This window comes from Lethenteron reissneri, chromosome 16, assembly GCF_015708825.2.
Source record: "Lethenteron reissneri isolate LAM-NWPU_2019-01 chromosome 16, ASM1570882v1, whole genome shotgun sequence".
Lineage (NCBI taxonomy): Eukaryota > Metazoa > Chordata > Hyperoartia > Petromyzontiformes > Petromyzontidae > Lethenteron > Lethenteron reissneri.
The window spans coordinates 1,436,100-1,457,864 of record NC_083794.1 but is presented as its reverse complement, the minus strand read 5'-3'; the positions used below and the strand labels follow the sequence as shown (position 1 = coordinate 1,457,864).

Sequence of the window (21,765 nt, the reverse complement as noted above, 5' to 3'; positions counted from 1 at the left end):
TTTGTTGGAGCGGTTTGAATGCACAGGAGGGAAGACCAAGCATGAGGGAGTTGCAATAATCGAGTCGAGTGATGAGGAGGGAGGGAGTTTTTTATTTAGTTTGCAGCCATGGGTGAGATGAGGGGGCGGACTTTGCGAACGTTTCACAGGTGAAAACAGCAGGAACAGGTTATGGTAGATTTGTGGTCGGAAATAGAGGCGAGTCAAAGATGACTCCAAGATTTACTGGCAGATGATACGGGCAGGGCTAATGCAGAAAGGGGGGCAAAGAAGATAGTTGTTTAGGAATTCGCATGACGTGTGTATTACATCTGTAGCATGCTACAGGCAGGCACGTGCCACACGGTAGTGGCCCAACATTCATGGTTGAGGTGAAGGAGTGTGTCAGCAACTGTTGCACCTGCAGCGAATACGCACTTGCCCAGCAGACGGAACCCGTGATGTCACACGAAACACCAACCCGGCCTCGGCAGATTGTCAGCATGAACCTATTCAACAACGGCTGCCGAGATGATCTGCTGAACGTCGACCACCGACCACTCGGACTTCTGCGAAGACGAGTTGCTGCTGGACTCGTCTGCCAAGACGAGTTCATCGCAAGACAATGGACCGCACGCTCACTAACTCGCCCGGCAAAGGGGCCATGCAGGACCGGGCAAAGCCGGGAGAGCAGAGTGGTTGTATTATTATGACGCCACGCTTTTATTTAACTCACTCTGTTGTTGTTGTCGTATCCTCAAATCTTGTAACTCAATTTTAACCCACTTCCGAATGTGCTATCGACTGCAAACTTGGTATACTTATGTCATACTGATGAAAATACTACATTCTACCATTAAAAAAAACAAATTTTTAAACCATCTTTTTTATATGTTATGGTTCGCCTTGGGTCTAATTGTCCACACTCAACTGATGTTGGCTGTAAATGACCACGGCCCCTTTCGTTATGGCAAGCCTCGGGGCCACTTCCTGGAGTCGTGGAGTTATGCCATTACTCGTACGGTACATTTCATTAAAGCGTGTTTAAAAAAAAAGTATTTTGAATATTACTTATTTTTAGCAGGCACGTCTGAAAGCAGCAACTTGGAGCAAGCAACCGCGCCGGTCAGCATCCCAGGACCCAGTACGTCAACCTGGAGAGACGCTGGCAGCTCATCAATGTCCACACAAAACGCCCTGCTTATTCTACCCTCAGTGGGCGACTGCCACAGCCAACGGATAGACTTTATCTAAAACAGCTGATCGAGGTGGACAGCTGAACAGAAAAGGAAATAGATATTTAGATTATTGTTCGATTGCTTAATTCAAGCTAAATGTCAGCTATTGCTTAATTCTATGTCTCAAGTAGATTTGCTTTGAATTCTTAATTGTTGTTTGAATTTGGTGTTGTTTGAATTTGGTGTTGTTAAGTGGCTGTTTGAATTGTTGTTTGAATTTAACTTGTTAAATTGTTATTTGAAAAGGGGAGATGCTAAGGAAGTCACATCACGTGTATGTATGACGCCATTGCATTACAGTATGACATTATGGCATTGCACGAAGGTGGCTCACACAAGCCTGCTGCAGTGCGGGTAATCCGGAACTGCAGTAGCATATGTAGCTACTACTTGTGTAGCTACTACATATGTAGCTACACATGTAATAGCTATATATGCTACGGGCCCCGCACTTTCAAGGGCCCCGCGCTAAATGCTTTCAAGCTATCAATTCCGGTTCAGTGATTCTGCACTTGCTATATTAATATAGTACTACACTGCCTTAAGCTTTTAGAAACGACTGGGTGTTTAAGGTTAGCGATTGGTCGTATTATCTGTCTGTTATAGCTAATGAAAAAATACAATTACTTTACTATGCAAGTAAAAAAAATTGTGTTTTAATATGTATGCGTTTTTATTTATTTTATTTATGACCCCTTTATAACATATGCTACAGGCCCCGCACGAGCTTAATTAGGCACTGGTCTGCTGTCGTTATTCTATGACTCGAGAACGAGAGTAGGACACCGAGGAGGGGAATGGGAAGCAGGGAATACAATAATTGGGGTTTTGTGAGGATTGCTAAAGAGAAAGTGCTGTGACATCCAAGATTGGATTGCGATCTTGCAGCTAGAAATGTGAGACACGAGGTGAAAGAGGGGAAGGAGAGGAAACTATTTAAGATCGAAACAGGAGGATGTTTTCCACAATTTGGGCTGTCGCCTGATGATGCTAGTTGTGATTACCAGCGAAACGTCGTACTCCAATTATAAATGTTGTGGGTTTATTCTCCAACACACCGGTGTGCTGAACCAGTAACAAATTGGCACGTTTTGTTTACGTGACAAACCTAACTAATTGGCTGTGGTGGGTTTCAGGACAAATAATGTTTACATTATCAACCCCCAAAATACCTCGATTATTGATCATTTTGGTCGCGAAAGTCTACCAGTAGGTGAATGATGATTTACATTAAAATTTCAATGCAGTTCTGCACAAACAGAAACAACCCTTGGTCATCATGAACCCCGGAGCATAGCTGCTATCTCCAGCTTTTGAAGTTTCGCGCACAGCAAACCACGGAATGCACACGCGCACAGCGCCGAACGGCGGCGCATACACACTTCTTAAAAGCAATAACAACAACACACAACAGTTGTTGCTCCACACACTATATTTACAGGCGAAGTGCGAGCATGTGTTTGTTTTAGTTTATTTCTCCTACACATTCTTATCCGCACATAGTGCTTATCAGAGTCAAGAACAGCATGACGGGCACGCATGACGGGCACACCCGCGGGAACACTTGGACCGCCGTCTTGTCGACTATTGCCACCCAGAATCAGAATATGTATTCACGCTGGAGGAATCCGATGAGCTATAAAGCTCTTTTTTCACAGATATCCAGTAATGGGGCAGGTACGAACGTTACAACAACAGACAGTACAAACACACGATAGATGTGCAAAGTAGAGCAATAGGTAAATAAATTTAAAACATTTTTTACCATGCATTACTTATTTTTCTAGAAACGACCTGGCCACAAATGATAGATCAACGAAGTGCCGTATCAAGTGGAAATGTACAGCAGCAAAACAATGCAAATCGTCTCAATCAATGCACGTTTCATTCGACTCCCCTGCCGGATGTAAATCTCGAGTGGGACGCATGGACCTCCCGGCGCCTTCTCCACACACACAAAGCCAGCCAGGGTCACACGAGTCGGGGTCAACACACTCACGGGGTCAAACTCCCCACGCACATGGAAAGCAACACATCCATCGGAAGCCGCAGAGTTGAAGCGGGTAGTAACATTCAGTCTCACACGCCCGTCCAATAATTAATCCATTCTATCTGTCGATTGTTCCTGGTGACCACCCACACCCTTCCACTCATTCGCCCGTCGAAAGTGTTGATGAATGTCACGTTTAAATGGCATACTTAATTATAGTCAGGCTACGTACGGTGCGAAAGAGGTTTAACATACGTACATCATTCAATCACTGCACATGTTCAGTGACAAACATTAGACACTGCCGTTCTGAGACTGATCACAGCATCGAGATGCGATATGCAATATGAATGTATATATTTTTTTACAACACGCGACTAAGACAGCAACGGAAGGGACAGGTAAACTTACGAAACAAATACAGCAGGGTAAAAAACGTGGCAGAATATTGACGTAAAAAACCCCACAAAAACACTCGTGGGGAGTGTTGCTCTCGCAAAGTCGCACAATGTGCCACCTCTCGGAAAGCCGAGGCGTCAACTCACAACAACAGAGCGGCGGCGGCGTCTCGACTCGTCCGTCTGCCCTTCGATCTCCGCCTGCTGTACAGTTTCGAGGGCCTGGCCACGCAGTCTCGTCCGACCAGTTCCCCGCCCGTGAAAACCCACAGAGGGAAATTCCTCGGCACTCATCATCAACACAAAGCGCGGTCCCAATTCCAATTTCATTGCCGTTGTAAGGCGACTTCAATAATGGGGCTACTTCTGCAGGGTTTGCTTATCCGGCCTGTGCGTTCACAACAACAAAAAACACGCAAAGCTACATCGCCGTGATGGCTCTGCTGTTACTGATGATTTCCTGATGCTTTTTCTCCCCACGAGATCGCTAGCCCTTTATTTATTTATGTCATCTTAGACACATCGCCTGCGCCCCACCTTTCTTTCACTTGCAGACACACTTGAGAAGCTATTTCGTGCGTTACATTTTTCTCTCCGCATTTACTTTTGCGAGTCACTCTTTGCTTGCATTCCCCATTAAAACGGCTAAGTCGCCTCCAACACGTGCAGAATACGCCGGTCAGAATTCGAACGCATGTTGACATGTGACCCTCATGCTGGCATCTCTCCATTGCCTGCCAGTTCGGTATCGAGTAGAGAGTTCAACATTTTTCTCCTCACCTACGCTGCTGTCAATGACGCTGCTCACTTACATATATTAGAAAAAAAATACTTTTTTTATTTACTTTACCAGGTAAGGCCCACTGAACTATGTAGCTTTTTTTCCAAACACGAAGTGGCTTATCATCACATGGACATTTATAACAGCCAAATACTCTAAATGTGGAGGGAAAAACCAGACGACCAGGAGAAAAATCCACGCGAATCACGGAGAGAACGTGCAAACTCCAAACACTCAGACGTAATGGTCGGGATCGAAACCCACGACCTCCTGCATACCAGGCGAGGTAGTTAACATCTCGCCACCGTGGCGCCCCATATTTACAGGGCCTCCTCCTTCGCCTCATGTGTTCCAACAAGAGCGCTGCGGTCTTCCAAGTCCGCCGTTGTTGTGTATACACAGGTTACGCCACTCTACGATGATTATGATGATGGGTGACCAGGCCATAGTCTCGCGTGACCCCCAGGCTGTGGAATTCACGTCCACCGGACGTTCGCTCTGCTGACTCCCCTCCCCCTCATATTATTCAAATAGCGCCTTCAAGACTCAACTCATTTTTAAGGGTTTCTTTTATTTCTTGAATCCTTTGTTTCGAGTTGGGACTTTATTGGTGTGAGCATGTGTGTGTGTGTGAGCGTGCCGTCTTGGCCTTCATAGTTGGAACTCGCTAACAGAACTTGCTCAAACAGTATTTAAAGCTATACGGGATATCTTTGTCTTTATTTTTTTACACCGCCTTGTGATCTCTGGGTGAAAGGCGCTTAATAAATTGTACATTTTTTCATCGTTATTATTGAAATTGGTTGCAATACATCTTAACTATTACTATTAGTGCTGTAACTTGCTCCATAATGTTTACACTGATCTGGAAACGTGATGCCACGTTTGTAATTTTTTTTCTGGTTTGGCTCCTTTTCACAATGTAGGGCTACGGGGCTTTAAAGAGGTTCAGAGACACCCCCCCCCTCCGAAGTGAATTCCAGGAGCGGTGGTGCCACAGGGCACAACGCAGCGCTGCTCTCAAGCACGTTACCAATTCCACAGAAACACGACTGCGTTTTAATAATCCCCCCAAAATGAATACACCACCAATATGACGATGGCATGGCGGCGGAGTTGTGACTTTACTAATCACGCAGGTTTTGCATTGCAAATGTTTCGAAAGACTGAGTCACTATAACCCTGTCAGTCAACTTTAACGCCACTGCATTGCATAACAGCTCCATAATCCCAGAATTTTGATGGTATTCACACACCCACCCTTTCCTCAGCCAGACATACAGCAAGCCTGAACAGGTGACACAGTGCAGGGTTGACAACACAAGCGGGCACTCTGAGAGCGAATTGTGTCACAAAACGTCGACCACGATGGTGGCGCAGGGCTGGAGGCGAGGGTGGGTGGCGCACATCAACGTCGTGAGCATCAAGGAGGCGCCAAAACGATGTTTCACCAGGAGAGATTGTGGTACAGCAAAATGTGGCACTATTCTCCATCTATTCCTATCTGTACGGGGATAGAGTGCTGCCCCCTCGCACGCGTGGGTTTTCTTCCGGGTGCTCCGGTTTCCTCCCACGTGTTTATTAAACAGAGAGGACGACAGAGCTTGGGCACACCACGGGGCTGCTGCTGCTGCTGCCTTCCCCCTCGCCTGTGGCTCCTCCTCGCGCCTCTGAGTCATCCTCTCTCTATACGGAGAGCGAGCGAGGACTGCGCCGCACTGGCACAGACTCACAAGTTGAAGGTATTATTGTGCATGCACTTGTGCTGTGACTGTGGAGCGGGTGCGCGGTGGTTTACAGGCACTGTGCTACGACGCTGGCGGACCTGGGCTGACCACGGTTAAAGCGTGAACTCTAAACCGGTTCTGGGTATCCACGCCACCGAGCCACACCGGTGATCGGCATGGTGCAGAACATTCCCAATGCTGGGAGGAATTCTTCAGCTGTCATGGTAACAAAAGAAAGTCTGCGGACAAGTATTACGCCGTTAAATACAGCGTTAACTATTTTTTATGTTTAAATAAATAGATGGAAATCACATTATTTCATTGTGTTGTGCATAGCAATAGTCATGGTACGTGTTCTGCAGAAGCGATGGCATCTGCGCCGGTTCAATGCCACCTGGCCAATATTGGCGCGTGGACATCGCTCTGCACCGGTGCACCACCCACAAACGTTGACAAACAAACAACTTTGAAACTCTGCACCTCAACGGTAATGTCTGTTGGTCCTAGAAATCTGACAACGCCCTCTCCGGGACCGTTCATGTCCAGAAAGGCTTTGACCTGATCTTATCACTAGGCTCTTGCCTTCCATTTTATTGTCTTGTTTACAATGTGAGGTGTTTTTTTTATAATGCTCGTTGTGCTTCCTGTTATGATCATTGTGTACAGTACTTTATGATCCCTGCACGACGAACGCTATACAGGGTGCTTCAAAAAATGTTTAACACTTATTTGGGACTCTCGTTTTAATTGAAAAAGAACGGATAACACACTGGAACATGATTAAAAAATGTATGTTAATAGCTTTAAAAAGTCAAAGAGTCTCCATTTTAACACGTAGGCTTTCGCGGCCAATATCATCCATAAGAGGATTTTGGGTTAGATCGCGTAAATATGGAGTGACATTGCGGATGTCACCGTGTAATCCCGGCCCTAGAGAGGCACGGCGTGCGATGTATTGACATCGCGGACACCACGTATATGTGGGTGCAGTACAGCCGCCGGAGGCGACTGGGTGGCCTTCAAGCGGTAGTTCCTGACGAGCGCCGACTTGGCGGGGTGGACAAAGGCAGAGGCGCTGAAAACGCTTCCCGCCGCTCTTGACGACGATGCCCTGGCAGCGTTTCCCACCATTCCGCCATCGGAAAGGGCCACGCTGACTCAAGCATTTGACCAAATGGCGGCGATTTACAAACCGCCGTCGAATGTGCGCCATAGGTTCCCTGCGCAGAGGAGGGGGGGGGGCCGAGATGCCCCTCGAATTCCATAGCGCACTTTTGGTGCGAGCGAAGGCAGCCTTCCCGAAGATGGACCACGACGGAGTCGACTCGCTGGTCCCCGAGAGATTGCTGGCTTTGGCTAAGGACCTCAACATCGTCCTGCCGGCTGTCGACGACAATAATCTATCTACCATCAAGGTTGCAAGATGCATCCAGGCGCAACAGCTCTTGCAATGGCATAAGGTGTTGGCAGCGTGTACCGCGCCTCGTGAGGTGCGCGATACACCTGAAGACGTGGAGCCCGTCCCAGCATGCGCATCGACCCAGGGTGGAGGCTGGCGAGGAGACGGCGGAAGACATCTCCTCATCCTGGGAGCGGTCTCGTCGTGTGCTACAACTGCGGCCTGCCGGGACACGTCTTGTCGGGCTGCCGCGTGCCGCGACGACGCCTCCCAGGACCACCGCCGTCATCCGCCTGACCGTCCTTCACTTCACTAGACCCGACGGTGGGTCGCGACACATCACACACTCGGCCCCTGAATCCACCGGTTTCCGTTCCCATCGTGCGTCGGTGTGGGAGGGTTTGGACTTTGCCGCGACTGCAGGTTCGTCCGCTGTTATTGGATTTGTAGTGACATGGGAGGGGAGGGGCTGCTGGGGGGCTCTGGGACCCTGTGCGGCCAAAGCGCTTGGGCCCCTTGGCGCCGGGCGCTGGGTTCCTAGGCGGCCCAGACGCTTAAGCCCCTTGGCGCCACTAACGGGGGGGGCTGTGTGTGCTCTGTGGGATATCTGGGGGCGCACACGGCCCCACCCCTCGTTGGGGACTAGGCATAAAAGGGGAGCTCCCTGGACGATCAGGGCCAGTTGTAGCTCAAGACCCAAGACCCAAGACCAGCCATGTAAGGACCCTGGGACGCTGTGAGGGCCAGTGGTGGGAGTCTGGAACTCCCGGCTCTACGTCCTTGTGAGGGCGAGTTCCAGAGCGTAGCCAGAGTAGTGTATCTAGGCTGTGTACCTAGGCTGTGTACCTAGGCTGTAACAGAGTATCAGGACTGTTGGAGTGTTGGATTGTAATAAAGAAGTTACCTCTACAAGTGTCTCCGGAACCCGTTACATTTGGAGTCAGAAGTGGCCAGGGAGACAAGAAGTAAGCCACGTACCTTCAGTCCTGACGGCGATGTCGAGGAGCATGCAGCGATGGGAGCCGCACCGCCGGCCGACAGCGACGCCGCACCGCCGGGCGACAGCGACGCCGCACCGCCGGCCGACAACGACGCCGTACCGCCGGCCAACAGCGACGCCGCACCGCTGGCCGACAGCAACGCCGCACCGCCGGCCGACGGCGACGCCGCACCGCCGGCTGAGCCGCTGTCTGCTCCGCCGACCGTCCCCTCTCCAGCGTCGGGAGCAGGGATGGAGGAGGCGCTGCTTCGCCTCGCAGAGCTGCTCGGCGCCAATGCCTCCCTCCTGGGCGAGATGCGGCACTCACATGCGATGGCGGGAGGGAGAGAAGAGGCGCAGCGCTCGCCCGAGCCCGCCACCGCCGTTCCCGCCACCGGCATTCCCGCCACAAATGTGGGGGATACTTCCGGGTGTGTCGTCACTTCCGCCGGGGGAGCAATGACCGCTGGGAGCAACGTCACTTCCGGGCCCAGCGTGGTCCAACCAAACAACGCCGCATCATCAGCGCTGCGACCTTCACCGCCGGACGACAGCTGGCTTCAACTTACCATACCGCGTCATCAGCGCTTCGACCGGACAGTGAGGGCGCCATTCTTACTGTAACCGGCGCCGTGGCCGGCACATCGATCGACACGCTGGTCGTCACCTTTGCTCTGGCCAAAGGTTGGAGGTCGGGAGACCAGGCCCCTGACACTTCGTCCATTTACGCGCTCCAGATTAATGATTTTTGTTGACATTTTCTTCGTTGTCGTAGGGGAGTCGTGATTGTTGTTGGGTAAACTGTGTGGAGTTTCGCTCGTGAGTGTTGTCAATGTGTGTGCGAAACTTTGCTTGTGATTGTTAACAATGTATGGTTTGTATGGAGCTTTGTTCGTGATTGTTAATTTATAGCGTGTGCTGTCATTGTTAACGATGTATAGACTGTATGGGGCATTTATCTTGAGATGGTGACATGCTGCCAGGGATTTGGAATTGTCGTGCTGGCTCTCAAATATCTTGGGGTGCAGATCTTGACCAGGATGGCCCAGTGGGTGTTGCGTGTCTAACACGAGAGTTGTGGTCCCGTCATGCTATGGTTGACGGCTTGACCTGACAGCCCGGAGATAGAGACACTCCGTGGCATGTCTAGCCTAGTGGGCTATGCGCTCACATGGCTCGGAGAGTGTGGTCCCGTCATGCTATGGCTGACGGCTTGACCTGACGGCCCGGAGGTGAAGACCCTCCGTGGTGCGTCTGGAGCTGTAGGCTCGCCCTGACGGCCCGGAGATTGAAACACTCCAAGGCACGTGGAAACAGTGGGCTGGAGATTCATAGTGTTCAGGTGTAGTTGTCCCGTTATGTTGGGACTGTATCCCTCAGTTGTTAGGGTGCATGTTGTGCAGTGAGTGAACGATGGGTCGTCTCAGCTCGGTCGGTACAGCTATATGCTGCGATGCGAGTCTTGGAGAGAGACTGGGTCTCAGCTCGGTCGGTACAGCTATATGCTGCGATGCAAGTCTTGGAGAGAGACTGGGTTGAAATCCCCCCCGATACGGCCGACGCATGCTACTGGTTGTGACGCCGCGTCGGAAAGGCGGTGGGTGGTAAAATGGAAATTCCCCCCCCCCGATATGGCCGACGCGTGCTACTGGTTGTGATGCCGCGTCGGAAAGGCGGTGGGGTGGTAACACAGAAATTCCCCCCCGATATGGCCGACGTGCGCGGTTTTAGGATGGAGACGCCACGTCGGAAAGGCGGGGGGTGCTAACGAGTGACATGTAATGTCGGTGGTGGTCCTCAGTGAGGGCTGCTGGGACGCAAGCACGGGATGCCTTGGAGATGCGGTTCGTGCGTGCGGTCGCCATTTCTGGACAGGAGCAGGCAGATTTATTTTGTTTGTGTCATGTCAATTTTATATATATATATTTTAAAATGTAGATACTGGAGCAGCCCTGAAGTGCAACTTCTTTGCCGAGTACATGAGTCGGCCCTGAAGTACGACTTCTCGACCCGGGACGTAGACAGACTTACGGATTAGTGTGTGTATAGAGGGATGCTAGACATGTTGGTCTTCACCTTCTCTCCACCTGACAGATGGGAGGCTGGCAGGGTGGTGTGGAACCCTGCCATCCATGCGGTGGTTGTGCATCCAACGCGTCGGAATCTGTATATTGTTGTTAATTCCCCGTTTTCTATGCGGATCCCGAGGAGGGCTAGGTGTGCCGCGGGTCGTTTGTTCACGTGTCATTGCTTCACCTTTTTGTTGATTGACGCGTGTATATAGTGTAAAGTGTACAGGTTGGTTAGGGTATTTATGGTTGCTTTCTTATTCTCTTTTCTTTTCCTGTTGAGGCTCGCGTATTTTTTTCTCTCCCTTTCGTTAATTTAAACTTTCTAATTATTGACAGTCGCGATGGCTGGAGGCTACATAGAGGAGGGTAATGTAGTGACATGGGAGGGGAGGGGCTGCTGGGGGGCTCTGGGACCCTGGGCGGCCCAGGCGCTTGGGCCCCTTGGCGCCAGGCGCTGGGTTCCCGGGCGGCCCAGGCGCTTAAGCCCCTTGGCGCCACCAACGGGGGGGGCTGTCTGTGCTCTGTGGGATATCTGGGGGCGCACACGGCCCCACCCCTCGTTGGGGACTAGGCATAAAAGGGGAGCTCCCTGGACGATCAGGGCCAGTTGTAGCTCAAGACCCAAGACCCAAGACCAGCCATGTGAGGACCCTGGGATGCTGTGAGGGCCAGTGGTGGGACTCTGGAACTCCCGGCTCTACGTCCTTGTGAGGGCGAGTTCCAGAGCGTAGCCAGAGTAGTGTATCTAGGCTGTGTACCTAGGCTGTGTACCTAGGCTGTAACAGAGTATCAGGACTGTTGGAGTGTTGGATTGTAATAAAGAAGTTACCTCTACAAGTGTCTCCGGAACCCGTTACAGATTGATAGAGGGGGTTGAAATCAGGATGCTCATTGACACCGGTGCATCAGGGTCCATCATTTCAGTGTTGATTTATAACATCTTGTCCCGTTAATGTCGTACCTTATGCCCTGTCCAAGCTCTGTGCCTCGCAGCAAACGGCGGCTCATTAGGCATCATTGGGAGAATAACAGCGGAGGTGTGCATTGCGGATGTCAAATTGACAGGGCCAATTCTTGTATTGACGTCCCTTGCTCTTCCTTGCTTGCTCGGGACCAACTTTTTGGGGAGGATGCCCCTGAAAGATGTAATCAACCAAGAGTGCCTTGAATTACCTTCCGGCCATCGAATGGCATTTTTGCCTTCTCCCACTCGCTTTTGCACAGCTAACGCTACTGTGCAAGCACTTGCACGTAAGACGGTTAAGATTCCCCCTGGCGCACAAATGTTGGTCCCTTTGCAATGGCGGAAGCCGCTAGACCAGGAGGCGATGGCGGGAGGAATCCTCTTGGGACCCTCTAATAAAGCTGTTCGTGGGTTGACCACCTTTGTTGCCAGATAAAAGGGGAAAACCTATTCTCATATTTTGGTACTGGAAAAAGAGGTCCCATGATGTAGTTGCTCACCCCGAGCTCTCATTACTCTGATAGTGCTTGTCTTCTTGCTGTACGCCTTTTGGCATCCTCTGGTATAACACCTTTTGAGACTCGGCTCCAAAGAAAGCTGTCTCTGGTGTGGACCAATCAGTTTGAAAGACAATGCATACAGTGAGGGAAAAAAGTATTTGATCCCCTGCTGATTTTGTACGTTTGCCCACTGACAAAGAAATGATCAGTCTATCATTTTAATTGTAGGTGTATTTGAACAGTGAAAGACAGAATAACAACAACAAAATACAGAAAAACGCATGTCAAAAATGTTATAAATTGATTTGCATTTAATGAGGGAAATAAATATTTGACCCCTCTGCAAAACATGACTTAGTAGTTGGTGGCAAAACCCTTGTTGGCAATCACAGAGGTCAGACGTTTTTTGTAGTTGGCCACCAGGTTTGCACACATCTCAGGAGGGATTTTGTCCCACTCCTCTTTGCAGATCTTCTCCAAGTCATTAAGGTTTTGAGGCTGACGTTAGGCAACTCGAACCTTCAGCGCCCTCCACAGATTTTCGATGGGATTAAGGTCTGGAGACTGGCTAGGCCACTCCAGGACCTGAATGTGCTTCTTCTTGAGCCACTCCTTTGTTGCCTTGGCCATATGTTTTGGGTCATTGTCATGCTGGAATACCCATCCACGACCTATTTTCAATGCCCTGGCTGAGGGAACGAGGTTCTCACCCAAGATTGTATGGTACATGGCCCCGTCCATCGTCCCTTTGATGCGGTGAAGTTGTCCTGTCCCCTTAGCAAAAAAACACCCCCAAAGCATAATGTTTCCATCTCCATGTTTGACGGTGGGGATGGTGTTCTTGGGGTCATAGGCAGCATTCCTCCTCCTCCAAACACGGCGAGTTGAGTTGATGCCAAAGAGTGCTATTTTGGTCTCATCTGACCACAACACTTTCACCCAGTTGTCCTCTGAATCATGCAGATGTTAATTGGCAAACTTCAGATGGGCATGTATACGTGCTTTCTTGAGCAAGGGGACCTTGTGGGCGCTGCAGGATTTCAGTCCTTCACGGCGTAGTGTGTTATCAACTGTTTTCTTGGTGACTATGGTCCCAGCTGCCTTGAGATCATTGACAAGATCCTCCCGTGTGGTTCTGGGCTGATTCCTCACCGTTCTCATGATCATTGCAACTCCACGAGGTGAGATCTTGCATGGAGCCCCAGGCCGAGGGAGATTGACAGTTCTTTTGTGTTTCTTCAATTTGCGAATAATCGCACCAACTGTTGTCACCTTCTCACCAAGCTGCTTGGCGATGGTCTTGTAGCCCATTCCAGCCTTCTTCTTGGTTCTTTCGGTAAAGTCACGTAGAAGGGAAGTAATAAAATAATAAAAATAAAACATAATAAAATAATTCTCACGACGTTTCGGCCACAACGCAAGCAGCCGTCCTCAGGTGAAAACCAGGTCCGTCGAGGCGACAGAGTCTGAATGAAGCAGCACACGAGCTTGGAGCATATATATAAGCTGGGCGCATTGACAAAGGAATTTGCATATCAAGAGGAATTTAGCATATTCATGGGAAATGCAGGAATGTGATTAGTACTGCATATGCATGTGCATTATGCAGGATTAACAGCATCAAAGGGAGCTACAGTTGCTGCTGCTGCTGCAGTTTCTGCTGCTGCTGCAGTTGCTGCTGCTGCTGCAGTTGCTGCTGCTGCTGCAGTTGCTGCTGCTGCAGTTGCTGCTGCTGCTGCAGTTGCTGCTACTGCTGCTGTAGTTACTGCTGCTGCTGCAGTTGCTGCTGCTGCTGCAGTTGCTGCCTTATCCATTTTTAATATAACACTATGTATTATTCTACCCACCTTAATGTGTATCACACTGCTATATATTTACTACTAGCTGTACTACCCGGCTTCGCCCGGGACTTGGATCTACCACGCCCGGCCGCCTTTGTCTCCCAAGTGCCGATGTTAATACGCCACACCAGTTACTCGTTTGAGGCTGAGTCGACCTAGGGGAGGTTCAAATAATCGTCACCGGTGGTGGCCGTGAGCGGGAATCGAACTCGGTTCGCCAGGTTGGTAGCGCAGCGTAGCGTTAAGCACTACACCCACCGCTCCTCACACACCACACACGCACAGACACACACACAGACACACGCAGACACACACAGACAGACACAGACAGACACACACACACACACAGACAGCACGCTAAGCACTACACTACCGCTCCCCACACACCACACACGCACACACACAGACACACACACAGACACAGACAGCACGCTAAGCACTACACTACCGTTCCCCCTACACAACACACACGCGCGCGTCCATAGGTACACATACACGCGCTTGCTGCAGACACACACGACTTTCAGGGTGCGTAAGGCAGTAAACGACTGAAATAATAAAGCGGCAATGCTGTGCGAGGAACGCCTTAGACCAGCAACACATTTGTGTAATGCGAGCGTAAACACACAAACACATACAAACACATACACACACATACATACACACACATACACACAAACACATACACACACATACACACACATACAAACACACAGACATACACATACACACAAACACACACATACATGCACACAAACACATACACACACATACATAGACACACACATACATACACACAAACACATGCACACACGTACATACACACATACATAGAGACACGCAGACATACACATAAAGACATAAAAAAAACCCACATACATACACACACACATACACACAAACACATACATACACATACATACACACATACATAGAGACACACAGACATACACATAAACACAAACACACATACACATGACCCGGCTTCGCCCGGGACTTGGATCCACGATGCCCCGCCGCCTTTGTCTCCCCAGTGACGATGTTCACACACGACAGCAGTTACGCTTTTGAGGCTGAGTGGACCTAGGGGAGGGCCAGGTCCGTTTCAAATAATCGTCAGCGGTGGTGGGCGTGAGTTGGAATCGAACTGGGGTCGCTCAAGCAGCTTAATGACTGTTTGTACAAAGAACATATAAAGAATCGATTATAATAACCAGGCAAGAGTCCACATTATAGACTGCCAGTACACGCACTCAGCTTCATAAGCAGGCTAGAGTGTACATGATAGAGTGGCAGTACGCTCACCGAGCTTAATAAGCAGGCTACAGTGTACATGATAGACTGGCAGTACGCTCACCCAGCTTAATGAGTATTTGTACAGTGAACATTAAAGTAATCGATTGTTGGCGCATTGGGTTTAAAAGTAATATTAATAGCACACATTGTGGTGGGGGTGTAGTGAAGAGTAGGAAAAACTTTGATGAATTTACCTCAGAGTGGCGTGGTGGGTGTCGAGGCCTAGTAGCGTGCAAAGCCTGCGGCCTCGCCTAAAATTGTCGGCTTGGAAAAGGCAGGGTACGGGTGGCGTTCCTTCGCCCCCCCCCCCCCTAGCGCTCCAACAATACTGTGTAATGGCTATTATTTAATTAAATACGGAGCTTATGAAAGTGGCGAAGGCGTGGCTAGCCGTTGGCAGGGGCAACCGCCGTCCAATGAAACTGCAGCCCTTGGCGAAGGCGTGGCTAGCCGTTGCCAGGTCCAATGAAAGCGGCGAAGGCGTGGCTAGCCGTTGCCAGGGGCAACCGCCGTCCAATAAAAGTGCGTATGGGCCAAAGTCCACACACACACACACAGACAGACAGACATGAACGATTTTATATATATAGATACAATTACGACACCATACATTAATCTGCACACTGCACCATGCCAGTGGGTGGAACGCGGTCTGAAAGTCACCGTAAACGTGAACACAATCAGTTAAGATCCGAAATGGTTTATTACGTCCTTCCAATGATTGCTAAGCCAGAATCCATCTTCTCGGTTAAAATTGTCTCTGTGTTTGTATATGTGGATCGCCTCATGAACGAATCTCTCATGATAGCCAGATGGCTTGCAGAGAACCTCTGTCTTGGAGAAGTCAATGTCATGTGAGCCCACTGAGTTGTAACAGTGATCTGCCACGGCTGAGGTGTTTGTCCTACCGTGTTTCAGGTCTGCTTTATGTTCACGGATGCGGTCCGAGACATGTCGTTTGGTTTCCCCAATGTAACTGCTACCACAGAGGCAACTTAGTTTGTAGACGCCAGGGTACTGTATGTCTGGAACCACATCTTTTACAGACGGTACCAGATCACGGATTTTATGTACTGTGTTGAATCGGACCTGGATCTTGTGTTTAATCAGGATTTTGGAGATCTTTTTTGTGACCCCAGCAATGTAGGGTAAGGTGATGAAAGGCTCCTCAACAGGATCCTTCTTGATGGATGATTGACTTCTCCAAGACAGAGGTTCTCTGCAAGCCATCTGGCTATCATGAGAGATTCGTTCATGAGGCGATCCACATATACAAACACAGAGACAATTTTAACCGAGAAGATGGATTCTGGCTTAGCAATCATTGGAACGGACGTAATAAACCATTTCGGATCTTAACTGATTGTGTTCACGTTTACGGTGACTTTCAGACCGCGTTCCACCCACTGGCATGGTGCAGTGTGCAGATTAATGTATGGTGTCGTAATTGTATAGTAAATATATAGCAGTGTGATACACATTAAGGTGGGTAGAATAATACATAGTGTTATATTAAAAATGGATAAGGCAGCAACTGCAGCAGCAGCAGCAACTGCAGCAGCAGCAGTAACTAAAGCAGCAGTAGCAGCAACTGCAGCAGCAGCAGCAACTGCAGCAGCAGCAACTGCAGCAGCAGCAGCAACTGCAGCAGCAGCAGCAACTGCAGCAGCAGCAGCAACTGCAGCAGCAGCAGCAACTGCAGCAGCAGCAACTGCAGCAGCAGCAGCAACTGTAGCTCCCTTTGATGCTGTTAATCCTGCATAATGCACATGCATATGCAGTACTAATCACATTCCTGCATTTCCCATGAATATGCTAAATTCCTCTTGATATGCAAATTCCTTTGTCAATGCGCCCAGCTTATATATATGCTCCAAGCTCGTGTGCTGCTTCATTCAGACTCTGTCGCCTCGACGGACCTGGTTTTCACCTGAGGACGGCTGCTTGCGTTGTGGCCGAAACGTCGTGAGAATTATTTTATTATGTTTTATTTTTATTATTTTATTACTTCCCTTCTACGTGACTTTACCGAAAGAACCAAGAAGATGAATCCCTGCAGTCACGAAAGCTTTAAATCGAAATTCATTCCAGCCTTGTGTAGGTCTACAATCTTGTCCCTGACATCCTTGGAGAGCTCTTTGGTCTTGGCCATGGTGGAGTGTTTGGAATCTGATTGATTGATTGCTTCTGTGAACAGGTGCCTTTTATACAGGTAACGAGCTGAGATTAGGAGCACACTCTTAAAGGGAGTGCTCCTAATCTCAGCTTGTTACCTGTATAAAAGACACCTGGGAGCCAGAAATCTTTCTGATTGAGATGGGGTCAAATACGTTTTTCACTCATTAAAATGCAAATAAATTTATAACATTTTTGACATGCGTTTTTCTGGATTTTTGTTGTTATGTTGTCTCTCACTGTTCAAATAAACCTACCATTAAAATTATAGATTGATAATTTCTTTGTCAGTGGGCAAACGTACAAAATCAGCAGGGGATCAAATACTTTTTCCCCTCACTGTATATTATTAGAGTATGTGTTTTTTGTTTGTATTATGACCACAAGTATTGTGGTTAATGCAGACATGATTCCTTGTAAAAGGTTTCAGTTTGGTATTTTAACATCTTAACACCTGTTTTGTTGCCACAAAAAGGGGACCGGCTACTGTTGTTCATCCTGAAGAATTTACGTTCTATGTTCTACATCTGACAGAGTCACCAACACATGGACCTGGAGCCAAGCTGTGGTCTGGTCCGTTGTAGCTAGTTACGGTGTAATTAGTGCAGTTAGCCTGGTGGTTCACCACCACAGGTTGTTATCTCGTTAAAGGGCAGTTACCCCGTGTGTTGGGATTAATAAACGTGTTGCATCCAAGAAGTGCGTCTGTGACTCAGTTGAACTGTGTCGTTAAAACCCGCCACCATCCGACACAGCCAACTAATAAGGGTTTTCACGTAAACAGAACATGCCAATTCATCACGAGTACAGCACACCGGTGTGTTAAAGAGCCAAGCCACAACATTTACAATCTGAGTACGACGTTTCGACAGTAATTACAACTAGCTTCATCAGGCCAGTCTATGCTTGTTCACCATCATTGTCAACACGTTGCATGGAATCCTCTCCGGGAGGTATATTTATTGTGTTATTGTTGCAAATTATCAGAAGTATAACAAAAAAAATGTGAAGCACCCTGTATATAAGTCCGAAGTATGGTTGTTTTTTAGTTATTACATAGGTCCCAGTGTAACGTTATTGATCTGGTATCTTCCGACTCGCTAACTGCAGCATCGTGCTCACTGAGGCGTTCCCGATTGGAAGGTTATGTTCAAATATATACATACAGTGTAACATTTGTTTAACCAGAGCAGACATCAAGAGACCAGGATACTGGAGTCCCAGTTGCAAGAGTGATTTGGGTCACTAAAAATGGCAAATGGAGAATAAATCACAGTATCGACGCCAGAGAAATTGGAGCCTAAAACAGCGGAGTCTTGTCACATGGGAAATTGCACAACCATAAATCTACGTTAAATAATGCATTTGCAGCAGCGGAAGTCAGCTTAGCCAGATGATTGTTGGAATATATCGGAGTACACTTGGCATTAAGTTATGGAAACATGAATACAGATCGATAGGGAGAGTGACTATTGTAGCGTTAAGAGATGAAGATGTTTGTCAAATGCAATTGCAGCCTAGCATCAAATTGTGATGCCATCTTTTTGTGCCAAATTGTAGAATTTCACTCAGGAGCGAAAAAAATTACGATAAATATATTCCATTAATTTACCCCTCACATTTGTTTTTCCGTTGCAAATTCATGTATGTTTTAAATAAACCTCACTTTTTAAAATATATTACGTTTTAGATCAATGGGGGGGGGGGGGGGGGGGTCACAAGACATCTGGACCACTCCCTGTATACCCTGTATAATATCGTCAACTTACAGTAGTAATATATGTGTAATGACAGTAGAACCTACATGCGCTGTGAGTGGACTAGTGGCCACCGGAGGCAATGACAGGGGACTCAGCCTCCAGTGCGAATGCACTAGTGGCCACGGGAGGTAATGACAGGGGAGTCAGTTGTGAGTGTGAAGGGACTGGTGGCTATAACGGGAATGATCGAGAAGGGAGTGTGGTCAGGTGACGGAAGAGGACGGTGGAGTCTGCCGATGGAGCGAGCGTCCAAAGTCAACGAGAATGATCGAGAAGAGGGGCGTGGCTTCGGTCCGTATATAAGGGGGAGATGCGCGGGAGACTCGGGGCTGTTGCAGTGGGGTCTCGGCCTGATGTCAAGTGAACGTGTCTTCAATAAAGTGCCATCTCAAGAGAAGTGTGTCAAGTCGTCATTACATACGGAACACCTGAAGACGGAAGCTTGTGTTGCCTCCGAAACGTCGTGATTTTTATTTTATTTTACTTTTATTAATTTTAATGTTTTACCTACGTGACTTTACCGAAAAAACCTAAAAATAGGAACAGGGAGAGGCCACTGGGGTTTCCACAGTAACCGTTTGGCGCCCAAAACAGCCAAAGGCAGTGCTATGTCCAGCAATGTACGTATTGTCACTCTCATCGTTCTATACACGCCAATGAAAGCTCTTCACGAGAGATCACTCTTGAACACCTGTGCTGCCAACTTGTCGCTGCTGCCAAATGTCCTTCCAGTGTGTAAGCAGTGTCAATGCACGCAGAGTCTTAGCAGTGGCTGAGCCGCAGTGGTATGTTGGTGGCCCCAATTTGATGTTACAGAAACAAAACTAATGTGAAGATGTATAGACCCATTGGCCTCTTGTTGCAGATACCTAAACTGCTCACCAAGGTGAACAGAGTAATGGAGATTAGTTTTATGGATTGAAAACGCATTTTGTGTTTAGTTTGTTGTCCTTCGCCCGCACCTCCGATTAGCACGGTTGGCTACGTACGGCGAGAAAGAGGTCGAATATACATACATACATACATGCATACAATGCAGAGACCAACCACAAGAGCAGGCTGATCTAATATATATATTTGTTTACCATTACGATCTACGTGTCCCACAGATGAAAAACAGAATCGGCTTGCAAACACATCACTGCTCGTCAGAAGGTTACCAGCAGATTGTATTTCATAACCTTTTTTTAACCCCTGATATAGTCCCAAAAAAATACAAAAGAGGATCGATAAATTATCATCAGCAGCTGGAGAATAGCAGAAGCCAATTACTGATTCTGCAGTAACTCGCTCCACAGCCGGCAATTAGAACTCACATGGACAGAGTTATGAATATGTAAAGTAGGAGCCGACACCAGATTGCAGGGGTCTCGTCCTTTATTCCCTTCCTTCCATCCACACCTGTCCCCAGCCGTCCCAATCTCGTTCCCGCCAAAGGCCCCTTCTTCCCGCCCGTTCTCTCCTTATATCTCTTCGATCACCCCTCCCACTAACCCATCTATTGGTGGGAATCCTTCCCCTGACACCCCTACAAATACATGGGGGACTTTAACTACATTATGTACACACAGTCTGTGAGTTTCACTTCACTCATTCAATCTGGGTGATGCGATGCTATTCCTATGACATCTCAGCGAAACAGACTCAACGTATAATCTCTATATGTGTGTTTTAAGTTTGGCTGGCTGGTTAGGTGGCTGAAGGGACGAACGAATGGACGGTCACGACCAAAGGATATGCGCATTGCTAGTAACATTGAAATAACACGTGTGGCCTCTATGTAACACCCAACCCATTTTCATCCCATGCTGTCATCGTCAAACTGCCTACCGTGTACGACATATCCTGAAGCTGCAGCACGCGTGCCTCCATCGCTGTGAAGTCAGACGCTAAGCTCATTTTTCGGCCATCATGGTACTGAAAAAAATCGAATCTGTGATCTTTAATAATTATTAAGGATCACAGATTCAAACCATCACCCAAGCCACGAACAAACAGCACTTCCAAAGGCAGAACTAGAATTGATGAATGTTATAGAGTGGAATTAATGTTTGTAGAAGTATCAGATGTCATAACAAGTTGCAGTATAGCACCGCACAATCCGAACACAGTGGTAACTTCAGAATCAGAATCTGTATTCATGCCGGAGGAATCCGATGAGCTATGAAGCTCTTCTTCGCAGATGCCCAGCAGGGGCGGGTAAGAAAGTTAGAACAGCAAGCAACACAAAGACGCGATTGTAACGTCGGCGCAAAATGCCCATTTACCTGCAGGAGTTACCGTCGTAGGCCAACGTCCTCGCTGTGCGCGCTCGAGCTATGAAAGTGAAAGAAGCCGGGGGGGGCAGAGGCGACGAGGAAGAGAAGCAGCAGCATGAGCAGCATGAGCAGGGCAGCGGCCAGTGGGAGGGAGCACGGCCAGGAGGCGATCACGTAAAGGTGGCGTGGGCGTTGGCAGACCACAAACAAGGTGGAACGCGCGCGATCAGCACATATCTCTCACCTACCGTGTGCGTGTCTCCTAGGGGCCGTCCATAAATGACGTCACGCACCTGGGGGGGTCAGACATTTGTGACGATGGGGGGGGGGGGGTTGAGAAATGTGACGTCACATCAAAATGCGCAACTTCAAATAAATATAGACAACACGTTCTACTTAATTAAATAG

The 21,765-nt window shown here is 48.5% G+C and overlaps 1 protein-coding gene across 2 annotated transcripts in view; it reads right to left on the bottom strand.

The window, feature by feature from the left end:
* The window catches only part of LOC133342812 (caspase recruitment domain-containing protein 11-like), a 47,677-nt gene extending 26,131 nt beyond the window's left edge, over window positions 1-21,546 (bottom strand). For both annotated transcript variants that reach the window (XM_061552112.1, XM_061552111.1), the window contains exon 1: window positions 21,367-21,546. The gene's annotated coding sequence lies outside the window, so the exon portion shown is untranslated. The remainder of the gene's footprint in view (window positions 1-21,366) is intronic.
* Window positions 21,547-21,765: the final 219 nt, after the last annotated feature.